At 39.9% G+C, this 19,594-nt stretch overlaps 1 protein-coding gene across 1 annotated transcript in view; it reads right to left on the minus strand.

The window, feature by feature from the left end:
* Positions 1 to 15,103, minus strand: part of MBOAT2 (membrane bound O-acyltransferase domain containing 2) — a 216,344-nt gene extending 201,241 nt beyond the window's left edge. Inside the window, exon 1 of the mRNA XM_049904678.1 lies at positions 14,354 to 15,103. The gene's annotated coding sequence lies outside the window, so the exon portion shown is untranslated. The remainder of the gene's footprint in view (positions 1 to 14,353) is intronic.
* Between the last annotated feature and the right edge of the window lie 4,491 nt (positions 15,104 to 19,594).

The raw sequence follows: 19,594 nt of genomic DNA on the forward strand, positions 1-19,594 counted from the left end.
GCTCTAGCTGCCTGGAAAACTGAGTGTGATGAGCACAGCTCTAGAGACAGAAAGACGATGTTAGTAACACCTCTGCCAAAAAGGAGAGTTTGATGCCCTTAAGGACTTAAACTCTGTGGATGTCATCTTCTTATTCATGCTTATTTACTGGTTGGCAGACTTAACAGTGTAGCTGTTTGATGTCTGGATGGCTGTCTTTGTCCTGTGCTATTATCAAATGTGGTTGAGCAGTGGCCTGAAAAAGTGATGAGGAAAGTGCTATCTTAAGGACAGAAACTAGAGGCTCAAACACTTAAGTTTCCTTCGACTATACTTTAAAGGGACAAAGCAAAAATACATTTCCCCCATCCCTCAGTTCAGAAATATTGGGGTTCTTTGGGCTACAACTGCTCTGCTGCCTAAAAGGGATTTTAAAGGAACGTGGTGTCTACTTACATGAAAGAATGGACCTGGTATCATCTGAAGCCTGGGTCTGCTTAGTGATATGATGTCTAGGGCATTGACTTTCTGGCATTTAAACCAGAATCATAGTAAACCTTCTGTAATGTCTGGAGGTGTTTTGCACCAATTACTTGCATGTGGTGAGGAGGTAGGCATGTAGACAGAGTCTGAAAAATCAGGTACGGGGCAGGGGTGGGGTAGATGAGAAAGTAAACCAATCTACTTTCCCCGGGTGGAAGTCTCACCCTGGGCAGTAATGTTATCAGCTGGTTAACACTGTGGGGAGTTGGGTTCTAGAAAACCCACACTTACACCTGGGTGGTCTACTGCCTTCTATCACAATCTCTACACAATTTTTTATCCTTTATTTATTAAATTAACTTTATAACCTATGCTATCTTCCCACCCATCACATCACTGACCCTTTGGGATATCCATGTAATGAGATTGAGACCAGAGTTAAGGAAAGACTCAACTGTTTCAGTCTGTTTGATCTTAGACCAGAAATCCTTGCAAAAGAATTCCCTTCGTTCCCACTCTGTTAGGCTTGGCTGTAAATGATTGCTTATATCATTAGAGATACACGCTGCAACAAACAAACAAGGAATAGACCCTTTCGCTTTTTTCCTTTAAGAAAGGCAGATATTTACTGAACAAGTCAGCTGGCTCCTCCAACCCTAAATCTATTAACCTCGGTGGCACCACAAAATGAAATTCACAGAATAAGTTAGTTCATGCGATCAGCAAGTTCAGAAGATGGTTGGAAGGGTTTAAAATTAAATATAGTATTACAGTTACCTCATACCAGCACTGCTTTCAAAAATTATCTCTCAACTTGAAGGTTTTCCAAAGGCCGTGAATCCAATTTTCCACCTTGACATGTTAAAAATCATCATGGGTAATACTGAAAATTGTTCCACGGATAGTTTTGGGTCTTATGCCAACGCAATCTCCTGTGACTTGGATAAAATTGCTCTTATAACATTGAAAAGCCTGAATTTTATCTGTGTGTGGGGGGGGACTTATAAATTCCTCCCAACCTGGGTTGTATGGAACTTGTACTACTGGCAATGTGACCCCAGTTATCTTGATTCATACAGTATCCAACTCATTTCTACCACAGTATTTCAGGAAATGATTCTGTGGAACAGTTTTCCACACGCATGGAGACTTCAAATCCACGAGAGTAATTCAAAAGCTATCCCTTTCCCTTGAAACCACATCAGACTCTAACAGCCTACTACTTGGACTCTAAAGGTACTAGACATTGAAGCTGAATCTATAAACTGTCAAACACTAAATAAATGGCCATCTTGGGAAAATACGGATATGATTCAGCTAGGAGTGGTATATAAGCATCCAGATAGCTCAGCCACTATTAATTAGGACACAAAGAGGATTGAAAATGAAATAGCCAGTCTTCATAAAGACTCACACTCTGAGAGAGACTTATTTACGTGATTCAGTTGATCTGTGGGGGGTGTAAGAAGTACCTGAAGTTGGATGGGTCTTATATGTCATTGAATTGCTGGTAGAATATTGCTGGGGCTTTACCTCCTTCCCCCTTTAAAAAAGCAAAAGATTGACCTGACTAAGAATTAAGGCAGGGTTTATTAAACATATATAATGAAAACGGAGTTCAGACGGGAGCTAGAGAAAAGGAAATGATGAAACTCAAGCAAAGTCAAAGATGGAGGAATGTGAAGGCAGAAACATTCCCAAGGGAATTATCCCCAAGCCCACTTAAAGCAGGCAATTCCCATTGAAACTGAATTCTTGAACAGTCGATAACAACTTAACAAAAGAGCACATACAGAGATTAAGTTAAATCATAAGAAGGGATTGAAAGAATAAAACTGAAATAATTTTCAAATTAAAAAATTCAATAGTCAGACCAAAGAGAATGCTCAGTATGGCCTGGAATCACGGTCTGGTTGATAAGGCAAATGAAAGGCTTCTGTAAGTACTGAGCAAACACACGAAGACTTGGAAATCATAATGGAAAAGATAAGACTCCTGGAAGAGAGATATCAGAGACTTATCAAGGAAAAATAGGGATTCCAGATAGTAAAAACATAAGAGATGAAAAGCGTAATAAATGAAATGATAGAAAAAAAAAAAGATTTCATCTGAAGAAAGATAAATCTACAAATTAAAAGAGTTTTCCCAAATTAGGAAAGATGGAAGAAAAGAGACACATCTGAACATATTCTCATAAAATTCCTGTGTTCCAGAGAGCAGTAATCCTCACCAGAGATGGCTTCAATGAATAAATGCCTGGAAACTTGGTTTTTGATTCACACAATCACACGGTGAATACTCAGGAATGTGCTGGTATTGTCTGTACCTGTCATTGGCCCTTAGAGTGCATAGGCAGACCTCCAGAACAGTCAGGAGGGGCCAGAAGGGTATTTAAAAAACCTGAGAATGGCAAGTGTGCGTCTTATGCCTGGTGGACTGCAACTCCGAAAGAGTGGTGTCTTCAGCACTGTACAGTCCATGAGAATTCTGGGCGGCCTGGGACGCTACACCTCAAGCAAGTTGTGACTCTGCAACATCATTTCCTCCTTGTACAGCCACCTCTGCAGCCAAGCCCACTCAGACTTCTGAAACTGTGAGATAATAAATGAGTATTGTCTCAATACTCGTTTATTATATATGTAATTTGTTATGTAGCAATAGAAATCTCTAGCTGCATAAAAACTGAGAAATGTAGTTTTTAGCTTTCTAGCATTTATTATAAAGAAAATATGCATAAAGATGAGTAGAGCGTTTGCTAAGGAAGTCTGTGGTAGTGCAACAATCACCTATGTACCTGTTTAAGAATTAAGATAGGAAAAGATAAAGAGGAGAAGAAACAGAATCTAAGGGGGCCTATGGAAGCCTTCTAGAAAGAATCCTGTGCAACCCAGCATTATGTGAGGAAAACCACCAAAATCCTCAACTCCCATGAGTGGGTTGTGAATGGGCCAAGAGACCCAGCGGGACACTGTGACTGGTGAGGATAATGTAGAATGCATGGACCTGGCACCTGACAACACCGTAAGACCATAGGCATTGGCAGTGGTTGCCCATCACCAACCACAAGGACCAGATGATACAGTATACATTTGGCTCTCTGGAACTAGTCAGGGAATAAGGAGGGAGGATCATAAATGACCAAATAATGTACTTGAATTTTAATTTGGAAGTGACTTGAGTTCACCCTGAATTGATAAAATTAATATTTCATTATCAAGTGGAAATGGGGCTTTGATTAAAAAAAAAAAAGCTAAGTTTAATTCAGATACCTACATAGGTAAAAAAAGAAAGCTCAATTCTACACACTTGAGTTTCGTGACAATGAATTTTGTGTTCACTGTATAAAGATTTGTGACCAATTTTTTCATGGATTTCTATTATTTTTAATGTCTGTCTATATGGAAGACTAATATAAGACTAAAATCATAATTATGGTTCTTTAAAATAACATAATTGGAAAATAAACGGCAGAAATAAAAAATTGATAAGCCATTTAGTAGACTTTCAAAACAGATAGTTTGAACTCCCCAGTTGCTTACTTAGGACTCTAAGTCACATGGGTTTTTGTTTTTGTCTCATTCTTAACGAAAGTGTGTCTCATGGGTAAAGAGGATAGAAAAAACCATTTATTGGTTACCTACTCTATTCCGGACCTTATGTGTTGTCTTATTTCAACCTAACAAACAAACCTGTTTAGGGAGATCACCACCCCAATTTAAACGTGAGTCTCAGAAAGGTTAAGCCGTCCACCCAAGTTTGAGCAGAACTCACTCCAGAAGCCCATGTTCCTTCTACCACACATAGTTTCCCCGGCTTCCAAGGAGATAATTCTTTTCTTTCTTTTTTTAAAATTTATCAAATTCAGTTATGTTAGAGAATTCCTCAGACACTTTCTTCAAATGAGAAGGTACTAGAATTTTTTTTCAACGATGCTTAATGTTTAATATCTCAGAGAGTCTTCTCATGGCTCTATCATCAGCTGAGTATAGCTAAGCCATGTCCTCTCTCTGGGTCTCACATTCATCTGCAGAATGAGGGTGCTGGACTTAGGGGCTTCCAATAAATTGATGTAGGTGCACCTTTGTTTACAACTCCCACTCCAAGTACCAGTAATTATCAGTGCATTTGATTGCGTGTTTGATCAATTTCAGACTATAGAAAAGATGGTAAAAATCTTCAATTTCCTCATCTTTGGCATTAGTGGTTGATGTGCAAATTTGAATAATACTTGGATTAACTGCTCTTCCTTGTAGGTAGGTATATGGATAGTATCCTATCACTGATAGAGTCACTCTTCAGGATAAATCTTGTTCTTTCTAATGATGAATGCGACACCATTCCTCTTCAAATTGTCATTCCTGGCATAGTAAACCATATGATTGTCTGATCCAAAATGGCCAATACCAGTCCATTTCAGCTCACTAATGCCTAGGATATCCATGTTTATATGTTGCATTTTATTTTTACGATTTCCAATTTTCCTAGACTCATACTTGGCACATTCCATGTTCCAATTATTAATGGACATCTGCAGCTGTTTCTTCTCATTTTGAGTCATGGCACATCAGCAAATGGAGGTCCAAAAAGCTTTGCTCCATCCATGTCATTAAGGTTGACTTTACTTTGAGAAGGCAGCTCTTTCCCAATTGTCTTTCAAGTGCCTTCCAACCTGAGGGGCTTATTTTCTGGCACTATATCAGACAATGTTCCACTGCTATTCATAAGGTTGTCACTGGCCATGGGGCTTCTGGAAGAAGTCCAGCAGAAAAGTGGCTTGTACTATGAAACTTGGGTATGAAGAGAAAGAGATATAGGCCAACAGTGCATAGCTGGTGATGGAAACTGAGCGGGATTCCTCCAGAGCAAAGATTGAGGAACCACCATGGCTGAGACAAAATACACTGAAATTTACTGACCAAGCTGTAGCTATATCCTTTTCTTCTTCCTGACCAGCAAGAGATTCCAGCATAATAAGTGGGTAATGATGATGAAAATATAGCCGTGGCATTATATAATTAAGTCCCTGGGATTTGTTTGCCAGCTAAGGGAATGAATATACTTCACATATTTATATTTAAGGGTGAACAACAGTAACATGATAAATATATTTCTTTAAATATGTTGAGGGAAAAATCTCAGAACTAAATCACACTAGGATATGAGAAGAAAAACAAAATTAAACTCAGCATTTTGTTATGAAATACCGAAGCTGAAAACCAGTCCCACTGCTGGTGAGTCAACACCGACTCAGAGTGACACTATAGAACAGAGCAGAACTGCCCTGTAGGGTTTCCAAGACTGTAAATCTTTATGGAAGCAGACTGCCACATCTTTGGAGCAGCTGATGGGTTCCAATGGCCAACCTTTCAGTTAGCAGCTGAACACTTTAACCATGGTGTCACAAAAGTTCAAATGTTTTGCACCTTAGGATAAATCAGATGGAATTTCAAAGCTCCTTCTGGATAATGATGTGTTTGGAAGGATGTATACACCTTTTTTTTTAAAACAATTGGGTTGTCTACCAAGGGAATCTAATTTTAGTTCTACTTTTGGCTACGTTGCAGTATATCCATGTTAAAGGCCTCACGTCCTGTAAAAATAACAATACCAGGTTAAATAGAGTAGACTTCCAACTGTGGATGTACTTAAAGTCAGATGCACACAGTTAGTGTTAGCAGTGACAGAGTTAACTATCCATACTGGTAAATTCTGTAGCCTTTAAGTCCTCCTTGGAGCCCTGGTGGTGCAGTGGCTAAGAGCTCAGGCTGGTAGCCAAAAGGTCTGCAGTTCAATTCTTCCAGCCACTCCTTGGAAACCCTATGGGGCAGTTCTACTCTATCCTGTGGGGTCATTATGAGCCAGAATCGGCTCAAGGGCAACCGGTTCCGGTTTGGTTTTTTTGGTTTAAGTCCTCTTAGGATCAAACCAAAACCAAACCAAACCGTTTGCTGTTGAATCGGTTCTGACTCATAGTGACCCTACAGGGCAGAGTAGAACTGCCCCCATAGGGTTTCCAAGGCTGTAAATCTTTATGGAAGCAGACTGCCATATCTTTCTCCCGAGGAGCAGCTGGTGGATTCGAGCCGCTGACCTTTCGGTTAGCAGCCCAGTGCTTAACCACTGTACCACCAGGACTCTGTTCTTAGGATCAAGGTGGAGTGTAAATAAATACACATAAAAAATAGGAACAAACCTTTATCTAAATTACAATAAAAAGAAAAATAGGAACAATTTATCCAAAAGATTTGCTTTTCAACTTATGACCTCATACTTTAGCCACAATGCCTAAGTATTAGCTGTATTATATAATCAACTAATCATATTGAGTTAAGCGTTGTTTCAGTGAATTTTGCTATTATTATTACAGGACAGTGGGATATACATCAAAGGTAGACAAACAGGGAATCATAGCTCCCAAGACTGTTTTCATTTAAAAACAACATTAAAGTAAAATTTTGAGGAAATTATCATAATCTCACCATTCTAATACCAAAACTATTTTCACTTTTATATATTTTGCCCATTCTTTGGCCATGTATGACCATTTCCATGTTTTTGCAATCATATTATACACATACTTCGGTACTCTGCTTTAAAAATTTCTATCATAAAATATTTCGATATTCACAAAAATTATAATTTTTAAGGCTGCATGTTGATGAATCATAATTTTTTAGATATTTCCTTGTGGCTGGGTATTTTAGTGACATAGAGCTTTGGCTTTATTAGAAAACATGGCAGTGAACATAAATTTTTTTTTAATCAACGCAACCCAGCCACTAATTATCAAATTACATGTGTTAAATAGAACAACATTGGTTAGCATGGCTCCCTTGAATCATATGATAACCAAGACCTCATTAGGTGGCATAAAGAAAAAGAAAATTAAAAGACACAATAGCTCCTCTAAGGAATGTTTGGAAAAGTACTCAAATATGAGGCAAATCAAAAAACAACCCCATGTTTTATTGATTAGCACATCAACAGACTTCTGTCCAGCAGATTTTATCATAGTAGATGCATTTTTGGATGTGAATCAGTGGTTCTAGAAACTTAATTAAACCTGTCAGCCATAGTTAACTACAGCTGGTTCCTGAGTGACAGTAAAGATAGGGCCCCACCCTGCCAGGAATGTGGGCCCCTATCTCATAGCCTCAAGTTTTTTGGAATCCAGTGTCTGAGTTGGAGATGGTAAGGGCCTCATCTTCTACAAAAGTCATCATCGAAAAATACATTAGCTCTGTTACCAAGAATCTATACGTGATTTCATATTTACAAAGAGTGTTGAAGTTATTTTTAATCAACGGTTCACTGGAACTATTCAGGGTAGGTTTGTTTTGTGATCTACTTGAATAGGCAGCATATTGGAGAAAGCATGAACTTTGTGTGTGTGTGTGTGTGTGTGCTTTAGGTGAAAGTTTACAGAGCAAATTAGTGTCTCACTAGACAATGCACAAATTGTTTTGTGACATTGGTTGCCAGCCCTACAATCTACACGGCAGCAACTATCACTATCCCCACTCTACAAATTTTTTAAATGGAGGCTTAGAGAGATTATATAATTTGTCCAAGATTAGAAACTATAAAGTGTATAGCCAAAATGTTTAAACTTTAAATTGAAATACAACATGTATACAGAAAAGTGCACATACTTTAAGTGTGTAATTTGATGAATTATCACAAAAATCTTGCCTTTTTCTTGCTGTTTTAAAGGCTTTCTTTGTGTATTCTGAATGGAAACCTTTTATTGGTTATATGTGTTGCAGACATTTTCTCCTACTTTTTCGATGAACTGAGGTCTTAATTTTAAGGTATCCCAATTTAGCAGTCTTTCTTCTTAGTTAGTGCTTTTGATGCTCTGCTTAAGAAATTTCTATCTCAAGATCATGAAGGTATTCTCCAATGTTATCTTCTAGAACAGTACTGTTCTGTAGCATTTCCTGTGGCAATGTTTCACATCTGTGTGTGCAATAGATAGCTACTAACCACGTGCGACTACTGAACACTTCAAACGTGGTTGGCATGGCTGAGGGACTGAATTTTTTATTTCATTTAGTTCATTAATTAATGTTTAAGTCTAAATAGAACATGTGGCTACTGGTTTATTAGTTTGGACAATGTAGTCCTAGAAGCTTTTGTTTCACTTTTCATATGAGATCTTTGATCCATATAAATTGATTACATGTGGTAGTAGGTAGTGGCCAAGTTTCGTTGTTTTCCATCCATCACTATTTATTGAAAAGACTTTCCTTCTCCCACTGGGTCATAAGATCACTATGAGTCAGAATTGACTCAACAGCGATGGGTTCAGTTTTCTTCCCCCCACTGCTCTACAGTGACTCTTTTGACAAAAATCAAGTATCTCTATATGCGTGAGTCTCCTTCTAGACTTGCTGTTTCTGTCATCTATTTGTCTATCCATGTGTCAATACCACAATGTACTAATATCTGAAGTCTTCATTTCCAGTTGAGAAATTCCTCTCCTGTTGTTCTTCAGAATTACTTGGTTATTCTAGTCCCTTTTCATTGGCACAGTGGTTAAAAGTTTGACTGCTAACCAAGAGGTCAGCAATTCAAATTCACCATCCGCTCCTTGGAAACCCTATGGGGCAGTTCTGTAGGGTCACTATGAGTCAGAATTGACTCAATGGCAATGAGGTTTTTTTTTTTTTTTTTTGCATTATTATACAACTTTTAGAATAAGCTTATTAATTTTCCCAAAATGCCTTTTGGAATTTTTATTGGGATTGCATTAGACCTACAGGTCAATTTGAAAACTAACATCTTTACATTATTGGGTTTTCAATCTATGAACATTTCTCCATTTATTAGGTCATCTTTAAAATTTTGTAATAATATTTTGTTGTTTCCAGCACAGAAGACTTGAACATGTGTTTTGTTAGATTTATTTCTAGTTATTAAATTTGTAAATATTATCTTTAAATACAATTTACTATTGTATTTGTATACAACTGATATTTACAAATTGACCTTGCTTCCAACAACCTTGCTAAATTCACTTATTAAATCTAATAGTTTATCTGTGGATTCTTTGGAATTTTCCAACTAGAAAATTATGTAATATGCAAGTAATGGCAGCTTCATTTCTTCCTTTCTAATTCCTATACCTTTTATTTCTTTTTCTTGTCTTCTTGCTCTGGCTATGATCCGAAGTAAAATGTTGACTAGCAGGAAGATATTTTCAGAAGGAAAATTTACAAAATTTCATCTTTATGTATTTGCTATAGATTTAAAAATAAATAAGCATCTTTCTAATAGATTAAGAAGATTCCTTCTATTCCTACAAAAAAACCAAAAACAAACCTGTTGCCATTGAGTCGATTTTGTCTCATAGTAACCCTATAGGACAGAGTAGAACTGCCCTATAGGGTTTCCAAGGAGCAGCTGATGGATTTAAACTGTTGACATTTTGGTTAGCAGCCAAGCTCTCAACCACTGCGCCACCAGGGCTCCCTTATATTCCTAGTATGTTAAAAAAAATTTTATGGATGCATGCTGAATTTTAGCAAATGCTGTTTTTACATTTATTGAATAATATAATTTTTCTCTCTTAATCAATCAATGTGGTAAAGAACATTGATCAGTTTTTGAATGACTAACCAGCTTTGCTTCCCCGTAATAAATTCAATTTGGTTGTGATATATTATCCTTTTACATAATGCTGGATTTAGTTTGCTAATATTTAGGATTTTTACATTTATCTTCTTTAACGGGATAGGTCTATAATTTTCCTTTGTTTTAATGTCCTTACAAGAGTTTGGTAGCAAGGTTTGCTGGTCTCAAAAAAAGTCTTAAGAAATATTTCTTCTTTTTCTATTTTCTGGAAGCGTTCTGTAAGATTGATGATATCTCTTCCTTAAATACTTGATAGCATTCATTTAGGAAGCCATCTGGGCCTGAAGTATTCTTTATGGGAAGATTTTTTAATAACATATTCAGTTATTTATGTTTTCTAATTATTATTGTGTCTATTTTGATAAGTTGTGGTTTCCTAAGAATTTATACGTTTTATCAAAACTTTCTAATTTATCGTATAAATTTGTTAATATTGTCCTCTTCTTTTTTTTTAAGTGTCTGTAGAATTCACAGCAAGTCTCCTTTATCACTGTTGATTCTGTTATTTTTGCCTCCTCTCTTTTTTCTTGATTAGTCTACCAGGGATTTGTCAATTTTATTGGACTTTTCAAAGAGCTAACTTTGGTTTTGTTGATCCTCTATTGTAAACTTGTTTTGCATTTCATTAATTTCTACTTATATCTTTATTATTTACTTCCTTTGAGTTTAGTTTGCAGTTCTTTTTCTAAATTCTTCGGTAAAAATTTCAGTCTCTTTTCAATAAATCTCTTAAGCATAACTCTAGTTAAATAAAAAAAAAAAATTACGTCCCACAAATTCTGATTTATAATTCAGTTCAAAATATGCTCTAATTTCTGTTATAATTTTAACCTTAACTTGTAGTTTATTTAGAATTTATTTCTTATTTTCGAACACATCCAGATTTTCTAATTACCTTTTTATTGTTGATTTCTAAGTTAATAATAAAGGAACATACACTATATGTCCTTTGACACTTTTTAAGACTTGTTTACTTCCCCAGCATATGGTCAGTTTTATAAAAAGTTCTGTGTGTTCTTGAAATGAATATGTATTCTTCAGTTATTGAGGTGCAATGTTCTTCTATGCCATTTAGGTCAAGTTTATTACATAAGTTGTTCAAATCATCTGTATTTGTCCCGATTTTTGACTAGTCTATCAGTTATTGAAAGAAGTATGTTAAATTCATCTACTATGATTATGAATTTGTTTACTTCCCTTTATAGTCTGAGCACTTTTCCTTTATATAATTGAAGTTATATTATCAGATGTATTCAAATTTTGAATTGTTACATCCTGCTGGTGAATTGAACATTTCAGAATTATGAAATGTCCCTTTTTATCTCTAGTAATGCTTCTGTGATTTACGGTCTACTTTGTCCGATATTAGTATAGCTAAACTAGCTTTTTGCTGTTTTATTTTTGTTTGTTTATTTACATGGAGTTACTTTTTTAAAACTTTTGTTTTTCACCTTTCCATATTCTTACATTTAAGATTTATCTCCTGTAAGCAACATATAGTTGGATTTTTAAAAATCTATTCTATCAAAATTTTAATATTAATTAAAATATTTAGTTCATTTACATTTAGTGTAATTATTGTTACATTTCTCTTTAAATCTACCATCTTACTGTTTGTCCCACCTCTTTTATATTCCTTTATCTCTCCTTTCTTGCCTTCTTTTGTATTAATTAAAGCCCCCGCTATCTCTTCCCTGAGTTGCTGCAACAGCTTCATAGTTGATCTTCTGCCCCTACTGTTTCTTTCTAGTCTCTCTAAGCTGAGCCAGAAGGATCTTCCTGAACTAAAAACCTAGGCATGAAACTTCTCTGCTTAAATATTTCCATTGGCTTCTCATAACCTTCAGAATGAGACCCAAACTCCAGGTATGATAAACACAAGGCCTCCAACAACCTTGTCCTGCCTGCCTACCCAGCCTCCTCTCCTATTAGTCTGCTCTGCCATCTGCACCCAGCCATGTTAATCAATGTGCCTGTGCCTCATGCCTCTGTGTTTGCATATACCATGATGTTCCCGTCATTCCATTTCTGTCTGCCTCACTTTCTAGCAGTGACTGGTGCAGCCACAACCTGGACAGTCATTCAAAGAAAACAAGTCCTTCAAGGCACACAGACGCCTAAGAGGTTCACTTGACTACTGGGTTCAAATTCAAGTTTACCAAATATTTATTGAGCATTAGTTCCCATGCTAGGAGCCTTCATACACACGAGTAGATTGGTCACATTCTAACCTGCACGGTAACATAGCAGAGTTCTCAGAAATGGAACAGGTCAAGCAACCAATGCTTTACTGAGCTCTAGTACAGTTTTTTTTTTTTTTTTGGTTACATCTTCCTGGTGAATTGAATATTTTGCAATTATGAAATGTCCCTTTTTATCTTTAGTAATGCTTCTTGATTTACAGTCTACATTGTCTGATATTAATATCACTCTGATTATCAAGATGTGGAGCCCGAGAATGAGTACATTTTTTTACAGCAGGCCAGCGTTCCAGTTCTGCCAGTTCTTTTGTTAGTTACTCTGTGGTCTTAGTGAAACTCTCCTTTGTTTGAGTCAAAGGACACCCTAAGGGGCATCTAGCCAAGGCCCTTTAAACTATCTCCTTAAAATCTCTCATTCCCACTCCAGTGCATATATAGCTAATATTTGCTGAAAGCAGGACCCTTGTTGAGCTCTGAACCTTTAGATGTAAAAGCAAATGGTCGTGTCCAGCTGCTGACAAGATGGGGAGGGGTAGCAGGGCAAATTTGAGTTTTGGCTATGTGTATAAAATTGTGTAATAAGTGGTTATGCTTAATAATACCTGCAGAAGTCGATGGAATATAGTGATTATTGAGTCTATTCCCAAATAAAATAATATTATTTTATAGTAATATTTCCCTTCCTTGCTTCTCAAACTGGGGTCCTGGCACTCCCTGAGGGTTTGTGGATTTAGACTAGAGAGAGACCACAGGGCATCTTCCTGACATGTCACTTTTACTCAGAGATTTGGGGTAAAAGCAGTAAATTAACTGGTCAGTGATTTAAGACATCTTTATATCAAAGCAAACACAGGCATATTAAGGAGTAGGATGTTAACTTTGCACAAATTATAAAACTAAGATGGGAAACTTCATAGAAACGCGATTTCTTTGGATTCCTGGACTCCTCTTGAACAAATATTTGCTCTTCTTTGAAGTTAGGAGAGTTTAAGTGAAAAGGTTTGAGGGGTACCGTTTATAGTGATAAGGTGCCATGGAGTGATCAAAGCTCCATGAAAAACAGGTAAACACACTGGTGTGACTGCACATTTCTAGAATGAGTACTTCCAGCATTGTTATTCTTGTCCTTCATGCAATCTTAAGCTCTACAGGCTGAAACCATACAAGTGGTTCTAGTATCCACTCTAGTATCCCTAATGCTACCCTAAAATGCTCTGGGTTTGGAAAAAGCCAATCTCCTGCCCTTCCCACTCCACCGCCCCCCCACACACACATATCACCAGCCCCATCAGAGGTGACAGCTGAGAGAACAGGAAGCACTGATCATGGCAGCCCAAGCCTATTTGATATTCTGGGGAGGAAAGCAGCAGTGGTCAGAATCCTTAGCTGAACTTGCCTGGCTGCTCTGTTGACTGGAGGCCCTTTGGCAGCATGACCAGGAAGTCAAATAAGAAACACATTCTCCAAAAGCCCACAATGCAAGGGAGCCTGGGAAATGCGATGGCCCTTTGCTGCCCCCACCCTGTGGAGAAGCTCTGGGGGCAAGAAGGAGGAGGAAGCAGCTGCTGGGCTCTGGAATTCATCTTCTAAGTAGGCCGATATAGAGGGATATGGAGAATTCAGCAAGCCCCACTCCTTCCCTGCCAGGTACCCAAAATACCACCATCAGTGACTCACTCTTTGGGTTAAGCATTGCCCACACATAATTCATCTAAGGTGCAAATAAGTCTGTGTGATGATGGCAGAAGAGGTTGCTCACCAGTCAGTGTCAGATTCCCAGAGAGTAACCTGAGGAGAATTCTGAAGTGAGGGAAGGGGAAGAGAAGAAATGTGGAAAAGAGATGGAGAAATAAAGACATGGATGTGGGGAGTGTGGGAGAAAAACTGCCGATTTTACAAATTTCCTGGGAGTCTAGAATCACAGGAAACATTTAAATCCTATTAAGCAAACATGGGTCTGATAGAGGTATTGTTCATTGCCTCCCAACAGAAATGAATAATCTGGGGTCTGGTAAAAAGACATGGCTTATTTAAGTGGCAAGCACAGGACTTACCCCAGCCCTGTGGCAGTCTCCTCCACTGAGGATGTCTTATCAGAGCTGTTCTCCCCTCCTGGGTTTACTTCTCTCCTAGGTCTGCTCAGTGAACCTGCTCCAGTGGGCCTGGCATTCCCTGCATGGCCACCAGACTCAGTTCTGGGAAGCCTGGGCCTCAGAGAAGGGGGTGGCCCCAGCAGGACAGCCAGGACCACAACCTGGGCAGCTGGCTTCTCACAGTTTCTTCTAGGTCAACAAGGAGTGCAATCAGATGCTTTCAGAAGCGCCATGAAACATCACCAGCCCTTCAGCTAAAGTTAGAAACTTAAAAAAGACCTGTGACTCGGCCATATGAGCGCTGAATGCGCTGATGTGGCTCTGGTCTGCCTAGAAAGTGCTAGAGCAGGTAAATGAGCAGGTGCCTCCCTGGAGTGTGGACCCCTCCCCTTTGGGATAGAGGCCCTCGGCAGCTCGTCTCACTGTTGGTGCTCCTTCCAGGAGTGCAGTAGGGCGTGGGCAAAACCCAAGGGGCTGGCTGGGATGGGCGCCTGAAGTTCAAGAAGCCAGAAGGAAAGTCACTAAACCGGAAGCGCCAGTGCAGGTTCTGAAGCCGGGTGTGGACCCAGAGATCTGAGGTGCAGGTTGATGAAAGCTGGAGCAAGCAGGTTCTGGGTGGACGCAGAAGGGGTCGGTGCTGCCCAGAACAGGTGCTGCTGTTTGAGGCTGGCTTTCATGTGCGGGCAGGGCGTGGCGTGTGGGAGGCTCAGCAGGGTCTATGAAGCCAGGAGGTAAATGCCACCCGGAAACCTCTTCATTTAGAACAGGAGGGAAGGGCCTGTGAGAGTGGCGTGAAACACAATTACTTAGGCAGCTGTTTGAGATGTAGACATGTAGAACGTGGCCATTGGGGTGTGTGGAGGTGAAAAGCCCTGCCAGACATGACGAGAGCCGGCTCTAAGGGGGCAGGAAGGATCTGAGTGTTGTAACGGACTCCTCCGCAGCTGCTCAGGCACTTCCTGCCCCAAGACTTCAGCCTGCCCGGCAGCCCCGAGGGACTGTTCTGGGACTGTGATGACGTTGCCATGGAAATGTCACTGAAATGTCAGGAATGTCAAACTCAAGGCTTCCTGCTCTGCAGGCATCTTCCCCAGTGAGAGGGGGGGAGTAGTTTAAAAGGAATGTCACTGTTTATATTGTATGTACTACGTTATCCTGCACTTGGAAACGCTGGTGATGCTACGGGGGACTAACCCAAAGGTCGGCAGTTCAAGTCCACCAGGCGCTTCTTGGAGACGATGTGGCAGTTCTACTCTGTCCTATAGGGTCGCTATGAGTTGGAATCGACTTAATGGCAACGGGTTTGGTTTGGTTTATGGATTTATCTGGCACTTACGCTTGGGCCCCTTTTCACTGTCTTCTAGTTATTGTGTGTGTGTGTGTGTGTGTGTGTGTGCATTCATCCCCAAGACTTTTCAGTAGGGGTTAGAATGACCAGTCTCAGGACCCGGGTTCTAGTCCCAGCTGTACCCAACCTTGCTGTGTGGCCTCAGGCGAGTTAGGTCATTAACACTCTCTGGCCCTGTCTTTTCTCCTCTTTAAAAAGGATTATGACTCTTCAGGGAGTCCCTGGGTGGCCCAAACAGGTTACGCTGCTAACCGACAGGTTGGTGTTTTGAACTCATCCAGAGGTGCCTCAGAAGAGAGGGCTGGCGATCTGCTTCCAAAAGGTCACCACCATTGAAAACCCTATGGAGCAGTTCTATTCTGCACACATGGGGTCACCATGAGTCTGAATCGACTCAAGGGCAACATTTTTTTTCTTAATGACTCTTTAGAGGTTATTTAAGAATCAAAGAAAATAATAATTGCCTAAAAATTACATTTTGGAATGAATTAGGGTATATATATTGATTTATTATTATTCATGCATTCATTCAATAAGCATTCCTTGTGTGAGGTACTAAGAAATCAGCAGTGAAGAAAAGAGAATAGATGTTGCCCTTGTTCTCAGGAAGTTTACAATTTAGTAGGAAAGGCAGACATCAAGAATAAGCACGAAAGAAAAAATTGTGTTTGGTGTCATAAGGAACAAGACTAGAGCTCTATGAGAAGGACTTAAAAAAAAAAAAAAGGTGTACTTATAAAGAATAAATCACAAACACCCGAATGGCGGTGGGATGGGCCAAAAGCATGAGCCCAGGACAGTCCCAGAGGTGGGTAAGAGCCAGTCACATCTGGCTAAGGGAGCCACAGGCCCATTAGGGGGATCTGAAGCCCGGAAATCTGTCCACAGGGGACAAGACACAAGTCTTTTTTTGGCATTTTTTAAATTGTGCTTTAAGTGAAAGTTTACAGCTCAAGTTAATTTCTCATACAAAAATTTATACACATATTGTTATGTGACCCTAGTTGCAATCCCTATAACGTGACAGCACTCTCCCCCTTTCCACCCTGGGTTTCTCGTATCCATTCACCCAGCTCCTATCCCTTTCTGCCTTCTCGTCCCACCTTCAGACAGGAGCTGCCTATTTAGTCTCGTGTATTCTACTTGAACTTGAACTAAGTAGCATACTCTTCACAAGTATTATGTTTTATAGTCCAGTCTAATCTTTGCCTGAAGAGTTGGCTTCAGGAATGGTTTTAGTTCTGGGTTAACAGAAAGTCTGGGGACCAGATCTTCTGGGATTCCTCTAGTTTCAGTCAGACCATTAAGTCTGGTCTTTTTGCAGGAATTTGAGTTCTGCACCCCACTTTTCTCCTGCTCCATCAGGGACTCTGTGTTGTATTCCCTGTCAGGGCGGTCACTGGTGGTAGCTGGGCACCATCTAGTTCTTCTGGTCTCAGGCTGATGGAGTTTCTGGTTTATGTGGCCCTTTTGTCTCTTGGGCTAATATTTTCCTTGTGTCTTTGGTGTTCTTCATTCTCCTTTGCTCCAGGTGGGTTGAAACTAAATGATGGATCTTAGATGGCTGCTCTCAAGCTTTTAAGACCTCAGATGCCGCTCACCAAAGTGGGATGAAGAACATTTTCTTAATAAACTTTGTTAGGCCAATTGACCTAGATGGCCCCTGAAACCATGGTGCCCAGACTCCTGCACCTGCTACTCTGTCCCTCAAAGTGTTCGATTGTGCTCAGGAAACTTCTTAGCTTTATGGTTTAGTCCATTGTGCTGACTTCCCCTGTATTGAGTGTTGTCCTTCCCTTCACCTAAGATAATTCTAGACAAGAGGTTAAGTCTTATTAGCCAAGATCAAGACCAAGAGCCTGGGGATTTGCCCAAACAAGGGTGGGACAGAGTTTACCAGATGGGTTCTGGAGTGTACAGACCAGTGTCAGGAAAGGCACAGGGAAAAAGCAAGGCTTACAGGCAGGACATGTAGTCTTTGGGGGGAGCAGTAGGACCATCAGAAATCCAGTTCCTGGAGAACTAGGGTACCAAGGTCAAAGGAGGACCAGCTGCAAGACTGAGACAGGAAGTGATGGCCCTGAACCTCAGTGATTAAGCCAGGCAGACCCTCCCACACAGTGCAGCTGGTGGCTAATAAAAGCTGTGGTCATGCAAGCCTGGTGCTCAGCCACTGTCACTTTCCCTTTCCTCATCATGCCATTCTGTGTCTTATCTCTGGTCTCAAACTCAACCTGAGGACTCCAAAACTGCATTTGGTTCCTTGACTTTGAACCTGCATGGTGTTCAAGGTCATAACTTATACTGAGTCACCTTATAACTGCTCTGGGCCCTGTTCTCAGCTCCCACTGCAGTGCTGGCCTCCTGGATCAGTGCACCAGCCACCTCTCTGGCCCTCCTAGAAGGAGCTTGAGCAGTGAGCTGCTGCTGACCTAGGGCCTCCTTATCAGCCTTTTGTTAGTGACTGCGGGTTTCCGAGTCTGGGAGAGGGGTAATCTTCAAGGTGGAGGTTCAGTGGTCCCAGTGCGGTCAGCAAATATGTGTTGAATAAATGAATGAATAAAAAAAAAAAAAAAAGCCCAGAGGGATGAAAATATTTGGAACCAAGATGCTCTTTTCTATATAAATGAAACACTTGAAGAAGACCAGAATTTCCAGTGAAAATGGTAATGGCTACCCCTCAAATATCTTCTTCCAGAGTGGTTTCCAAATGTTTAACACACACACACACACACACACATACATCTAAATGGGTTTTGCGTTTTAGACCTACAATCACAGAAAACAAATTTGGTCTATCTCTTGATATTCATATTATATGCTTAGATAGTTCTAGACACAAAGTCCTTTCCTCATTTAACCTTTATAATAATGCTACAGGGTAGGTGTCATTTGTGTCCATTTTCAGGGAAAGAAAACCAAGATTCAGAGAAGTTGAGTGATTTACTCAAGGGCACACAGCCCTTGTGTGAGTGGCAGAACTCAGATTAATCTACTTGCAGCTGCTTTATACAGCAAGCCATGCTTTTAGCCACTGGAGTTTGGTGTTGGTTCATTTTGTTTGCGTGGCTAAGGCTATTAGACAACTTGGCTCCTTTTGTGTGTGTGTGTGTGTGTGTTTTGATCTTTGTGGGATTCACTAACTATATCCAGGGCTCTGACTGCCCCCTATTAGTCTCCTGTGATGTGCCCAATTCTTCTGACATTGACATCAGCAAAATCATATTCTCAGGAAGGGGATTCTGCAGCTGGAAACCTTCCCAGGCATTGTAGTGGGCAACCAGCAGGCATCCTTTGTCATCGGACCCCCATCAGAGAAGGCAAGCTCAGCAATGATCCTTGGAAAAGACTTGGGATAGGAAAATAAAGGACGTTTCTGTAAAGGAAACAAATGTTCCAAGATGCCTCCATTAATTAAGAAAAGCTGTTGTTGTTCCACCCCCAGTATGTGGAATAGATCTGCTCCATAGGATTTTCAAGGCTGTGACCTTTCAGAAGCAGATCACCAGGCCTGTCTCCTGAGGTGCCTCTGGGTGGGTTCGAACTGCCAACCTTTAGGCTAGTAGCTGAGAGCTTAACCATTTGCATCATCCAGAGAAACTGAGGGGGTAATACACATTGTCCCAGTCTCCACAGTCCTAGATTATAAAGCCATTGTGTTAGGCTGGTTTACGAAATATACAAATAATGTCAATGTCGTTGCTTCCATACTTAATGGAAGCACCTCCTTTTTAAGCCTGAGAAAGCTTTGTGTAGCAGCTTAGGCAACTCCTTTAAATGAATTAAGCCATGAAGTGCATTGAGAGAGCTTTTGGCCCATTGTACATTGTATATTACGTGATTTGGAATTACAG

This window comes from Elephas maximus, chromosome 12 (assembly GCF_024166365.1).
Source record: "Elephas maximus indicus isolate mEleMax1 chromosome 12, mEleMax1 primary haplotype, whole genome shotgun sequence".
NCBI classification, from domain to species: Eukaryota; Metazoa; Chordata; class Mammalia; order Proboscidea; family Elephantidae; genus Elephas; species Elephas maximus.